This window comes from Eleutherodactylus coqui, chromosome 4 (assembly GCF_035609145.1).
Source record: "Eleutherodactylus coqui strain aEleCoq1 chromosome 4, aEleCoq1.hap1, whole genome shotgun sequence".
NCBI classification, from domain to species: Eukaryota; Metazoa; Chordata; class Amphibia; order Anura; family Eleutherodactylidae; genus Eleutherodactylus; species Eleutherodactylus coqui.
Window position 1 is genome coordinate 65,286,069 of NC_089840.1, and position 6,682 is coordinate 65,292,750.

Below are 6,682 nucleotides of genomic sequence, written 5' to 3' on the forward strand. Positions count from 1 at the left end.
ACGTGTGCAGCTCCAGATGGAGGTGGCACAGGATTGGATTTCTCATTGCTTCTGTACAGCATTGTGGACTATCGGCCCGCCCCTTTTATGGGGGGGTCGCTGCCTAGCCATGCCAACCCTCTGCAGTGTGTGCCTGCTTTTCCTCTGGCAGACGCACTTATAAATAGACATGAGGGTGGTGTGGCATGAGGGCAGCTGAAGGCTGGGCAGGGACAATTTGGTGTACGCTGTGGACACTGTCGTGTGTGTGTGTGTGGGGGGGGGGGGGTTGGGCAGCATGTAACCCAGGAGAAGTGGCAGCGGAGTGTCATGCAGGCAGTGATTGTGCTTTGTTGGAGGTAGTGTGGTGCTTAGCTAAGGTATGCATTGCTAATGAGGGCTTTTCAGAAGTAAAAGTTGTTGGGAGGGGGGGGGGCCCACTCTTGCCGCTATTGTGGCTTAATAGTGGGACCTGTGAACTTGAGATGCAGCCCAACATGTAGCCCCTCGCCTGCCCTATCCGTTGCTGTGTCGTTCCCATCACTTTCTTGAATTGCCCAGATTTTCACACATGAAAACCTTAGCGAGCATCGGCGAAATACAAAAATGCTCGGGTTGCCCATTGACTTCAATGGGGTTCGTTACTCGAAACGAACCCTCGAGCATCGCGATAATTTCGTCCCGAGTAATGAGCACCCGAGCATTTTGGTGCTCGCTCATCTCTAGTATTAAAAAAAGTCCATGGTGTCCCATTTCATGAGTCGATGAATTGAAGCTCGCTATCACTGAAGAATTCAATTAGACTCCAGTTCAAATGTGTACGGATGTGTTAGATCATGTGGCTTCACGTTACCATGCTGTGCGTAATACACGATTTTAAATTACGCTCGCGTGAGCCTGCCCCAACTGGTTTTGTATTTGCATTGCATTAAAAATGATGTAACTACTTCTGCACCACCCTGCATTTGTTATAATAGTCTGTGAGGGTGGCATCACATCAGCGTTGGAACCTACGATCAGAGGTTCTGGCGCAAATCCATCTCAAAATACCGGAAGGAAAAGCGCTGTATTATAGTCAGTTGGGTCCATCGGCGTGGTTCTGTTCCGTACTGAGACAGAGATGTCCGACTACGGGAATCCCCTTTCCTGTTCCCCGAATGAAGCTGGAAAGCTGAACCGCAGGTGTAGGTGTGAAAGCACCTTGACTATTGGGCATTGACTCGAATGAGTGATCGTCTTCCAAGAAATCGGATCAGAACAGGACATACTGCGACTCCTTTATAGGAACCGTCGGTCCATGCAATATATGCATGTCTGTATAGCCCCATTGATGGTCAGTTGCAAATACTGACAGCACACTGATATGAAAGTTGCCCTTGTGAATAAGCCTTAACCCTTTGCAATCCAATTTTGGATTCAGGGTTTCCTAGGGGTTTTTCTCTTTCTGCCATTATACAATGGCGCCATCTGCTAACTAGAGCCAGAACTGCAGTATGTGACAAGCCGGAGAGGCCCCTGACAACAGAGCAGCCGGCAATATACAGTAAGAATACCCTGCCGGACGTCTTCCGACATCAGAGCTGCATAGGCTTCAATCAGAATGTAGGAAGACGTCAGACAGTGGATTGGAAGAGGTTAATGTGTTGTCAGCTGGTAGCTTGTAGCTTAGCCCCAGTCAAGTGAATGGAAATGAGCTGCATCGCCAGACACAGCTCGTGGACAAGAGTGGTGTTTCTGAAACAATCCCACATAACCCCTTCAACCCCTTCCCACTCCAGGGCGTAAGTTTACGTCTTGGCAGCAGGGTACTTCCCGCAACAGGGCATAATCTAACGTCCTGGGGATAGCGCGAGAACACTTATGATCTCGCGCTATGCTGCAGCGGGAGCCGGCTGTCAGTCATCGGAGATGCGCCCCCCGCTGTTAACCCCTTCCCTGCCGCGATCTATGTAGATCGCGACATGGGAAGGGTTCACAAAGAGGGCAGAGAGCTCGGCCTGGCGTCCTGTAGTGCCATAGCCTGTGATCGCTGTATAAGCTTATACGGCATGGCGGAGCAGTAGCCCTGCCATGCCTTATCACAGCGATCATCAGTGCTGTGCTGCAAGTCCCTCAGAGGGATTCAAATTGTGTAAAAAAAAAAAGATAAAAAAGAAAAAAATAATAAAAGTTTTACAATATCGTCAATGTACTCAAAAGTGGCATCGATAAAAACTACAGTTCACCACGCAAAAAACAAGCCCTTATACGGCCGCGTCGACGGAAAAATAAAAACGTTATGGCTTTTGAAAAATGGAGAAAGAAATCCGCCAAAAATCGTTGCGTTCATAAGCCCAAAATAGGCCATGTCATTAAGGGGTTAAAGACGTCTGTTAAACCCCCTCAAATGTATAGAACACTTGTAAAGAATATATCACTGAGGAGAAAGATAAAAGAGATTCCACTAGATGGCGCTGGTCACTCTCCAGTTCAGAAATACTTTTTGACAGTTCAATAGAAAGACTTTATGGAAAGGTTTTAGAAACCGTAACTTTATTCTTGTATGATATGTTTATTAAAGTTTGATAGCCCAGAGATAAGGATAATTGGGAAAGGAACATAGTGTACAGTACATCACAAGCTAACTACAAACGTTATGTGATTGTTCCCTGCAAGAGAAACCAAGTAATCTTGTAGATATGATACCTTTTAACCTTTTCCACTCCAATGCCTGACCTGTTCCGACATCATGAGCTTGCTCTATAGCTCCGATGTCGGAACAGGTCCGCAACTGCAGTGCAGGAGTGCATCCACACCCGATCGTCAGACACATCGGGTGCAGATGCACTCCTGCACTGGTCCTCGCCCCCGAGGAGAAGGCAGAAAGGGTTTTTAACCCCCTCTACCTTCTCTCTTACACCTTACATAGCGCTCAATTAGCGCTATTTAATGCAGAGAGAATGGGGAAGTAACACTTCCACATTCCGCCTGGCGATCATGTTACAGCTGGGAGCCTCCCGACCTCAGCTCTCACTCACAGCCTAGGTCGGGAAGATGAAGAGAGAATGCAGAAGTGTTACTTCCGCCCGGTGATCATGTGACCACCGGCACTCACCTGATCTCGGCTATCAGTCACAGCCAAGATCAGGAGGGTGAAGAGAGAATGCGTAAGTATTACTTCTACATTCCCCCGGCGATCATGTGACCGCCGGCACCCTCCTGATCTCGGCTGTCAAAGATCAGACAGGTGACGGGAAAATGCCAAATAAATTCAAATAAATTGGAGCTGGGGAAAATGGAGGGAGGAAAAAATGAATTGGAAAGAGTTAATGGCTAACAAATACATGATGATATAGCGAGCTTTTGAACCCCTCAGGGTTCTTCCTCCGGCATAATAAAATAGATCCGAAGAGGCATGATTTTATTTTCCACCAGAACAGGAGGAGTAGAGAAATAAATAAATAGTCCACTGATAAAGATGTGAAAATTTTATGGTTTCTAAATTAGTGTTAGGGGGTCACCAGGCCAGCAGTGTTATCTGTGTTATAGATGTCTCATACTTCCCAGTCATGCATGAATCTTCTTGAAGAATTTAGACTTATGTTGAAAGTGTCAAACGTTTTCATAAGTTTGTACTCCCAAATTCTTCCACGGCTTTGTGACTTGAAATTGACTTTTAATGTGGTGACTTTCATGTGTTCTATGTTGTAACTTTACAAACAGCCAATAAACAGTATATAATGTGCATCCCGGAGCATGCAGTAGCTCCCCCTGTCTGCAAGAAATTACAGGTTTTAGGCCAGAAAAGATATGACCATGTAAGAGTAATCTAGCTGATATTTCTGCCCATTATTCCCAGGGGTTAATAAAAATCACTTAACGTCTGGACATTTTACTCTGAGGTTAATATAGTTTACCTTAAAGACTCGTGAAAGTGGTCTGAACTGGACAGGCTGCTAGAACCAGTTTGTGGAGGGGATGTGAAATAAACAATATATGCAAACATCATAGAAGTCCTTGTTTATGATTTGCAAGACAATGCACTTCTATTACTTCCAATAGTTGTAGGATTATTATCACTACTTTGTATTTCTTTACATAAGAGCTTGGAAACATCACTTGAGTGTTTCACGTGTGTTCTTCTCCAATACATCGAATAATAATTAGGCATACCTTATTGATAAGGCTACGATACCCGTTGAGTATCACCTATATTGAACGTATACTCTAACAACCACATGTATCTTGGCTCATAATGCAGTGCACAATATAGACCCACGTTGTGCTGTGTGAAGTGCTGTATCTCAGATCAAGTTTTCCTTAAGAAGCAGTGACAATATTGTGGATGTCATGAGAAAAAGTTAGTAACCCTCTGGTTTGGGGTTAAAATTTTGTCCAGGGAATATATTACCTGCAGTTGCTTCGCCCACCTTGTTTTCAGCCATCGAAGATGACTGCAGTAATTTTCTAGCTACCTATTGCACACTGTGCGCTGCTCTCTGACTGGCCAGTACTGATCATCTGAGCAGCTCTGGCCAATCAGAGAACAGGTATAGTGCATTGGTAGTCTAATACTACTCCTGCACTGTGGGGATTAGGTACTTCAAAGATTGCATTGGTCATCCTGGACAGCTGGAAACAGGACCTTATTCTTAAGGATCCGAGGGACGGCAGAGAAGAACAACTGCAGGTAATACAACCCTTCAGTCTTGGGACGGAATTTTGTCCCAAAACTGGAGGTTTGCTTTAAATTATTCTAAGCCTATGGCTGGGTTCCCACATGGCGTATTCCTGGTGGAAATTTCGTGGTTTTCGCCGGGAAGGCGCTGCTTCAAAACCCACTGCACTTAGCTGTGGGTTTTGAAGCGGCTTGGCTGCACGTTTTTCCGTTGCGGTCGGCGCTCCCATAGAGGAGAGCACGGCCAAAGCGACTGATTCACCATCCTGTGTGGAGAGATTTCTGAGAAATCTCGTCCACATGGCTGGCTAACCCCGGCAAATTTCTGCGGCAAATCCGCCCTGTGTGAACCCAGCCTATGTAAAACCATAGACAATATATCGTATTATGATTAGTTGGGCCAAATGACAAACTTCATTCTCCTACATCATCACATTTCAAAATCGCTTCCATCCTGCTGATTGGGAATCATTTAATGGATATTCCAGGTTAACATATTTATTGTATATCTATCTATTTCCCTGTTCAATAGATTTGATAGACTTCATTGTACTATCAGTAGGCACCATATATATCCTTCGACCAAGGCCAAAGACCCACAAGCATATTCCATTGTCTGGCTGAGTGTCCCACCTGACTGCAGGTATTCTGACCTGAACTTTTAGCATCATAGAAATACATTAGAGATGAGCGAACACCAAAATGTTCGGGTGTTCGTTATTCGAAACGAACTTCCCGCGATGTTCGAGGGTTCGTTTCAAATAACGAACCCCATTGAAGTCAATGGGCGACCAGAACATTTTTGTATTTCGCCGATGCTCGCTAAGGTTTTCATGTGTGAAAATCTGGGCAATTCAAGAAAGTGATGGGAACGACACAGCAACGGATAGGGCAGGCGAGGGGCTACATGTTGGGCTGCATCTCAAGTTCACAGGTCCCACTATTAAGCCACAATAGCGGCAAGAGTGGGGCCCCCCCCCTCCCAACAACTTTTACTTCTGAAAAGCCCTCATTAGCATGGCATACCTTTGCTAAGCACCACACTACCTCCAACAAAGCACAATCACCGCCTGCATGACACTCCACTGCCACTTCTACTGGGTTACATGCTGCCCAACCGCCCCCCCTCCCCCCCACAGCGCACACCAAAGTGTCCCTGCGCAGCCTTCAGCTGCCCTCATGCCACACCACCCTCATGTCTATTTAGAAGTGCGTCTGCCATGAGGAGGAACCACAGGCACACACTGCAGAGGTTGGCATGGCTAGGCAGCGACCCTCTTTAAAAGGGGCGGGGCGATAGCCCACAATGCTGTACAGAAGCAATGAGAAATAGAATCCTGTGCCACCGCCATCAGGAGCTGCACACGTGGGCATAGCAATGGGGAACCTATGTGCCACACACTATTCATTCTGTCAAGGTGTCTGCATGCCCCAGTTAGACCGGGCTTTTTAATTCATAGACACAGGCAGGTACAACTCCCTATTGTGAAGTCCCTGTCGACCGACAGCATGGGTGGCTCCCTGGAACCCACCGGCGGTACACAAAAATATCCCATTGCATTGCCCAACACAGCTGAGGTAGTAATGTCGTGCATAATACAGGTGGGCTTCGGCCCACACTGCATGCCCCAGTCAGACTGGGGTTCTTTAGAAGTGGACACATGTAGGTTAAACTCCGTGTGCACCAACGGCATGGGTGGCTCCCTGGAACCCACCGGCGGTACACAAAAATATCCCATTGCATTGCCCAACACAGCTGAGGTAGTAATGTCGTGCGTAATACAGGTGGGCTTCGGCCCACACTGCATGCCCCAGTCAGACTGGGGTTCTTTAGAAGTGGACACATGTAGGTTAAACTCCCTGTGGACCCACAGCATGGGTGGGTGCCAGGAAGCCACCGGCGGTACATAGAAATATCCCATTGCATTGCCCAACACAGCTGAGGTAGTAATGTCGTGCGTAATACAGGTGGGCTTCGGCCCACACTGCATGCCCCAGTCAGACTGGGGTTCTTTAGAAGTGGACACATGTAGGTTAAACTCCCTG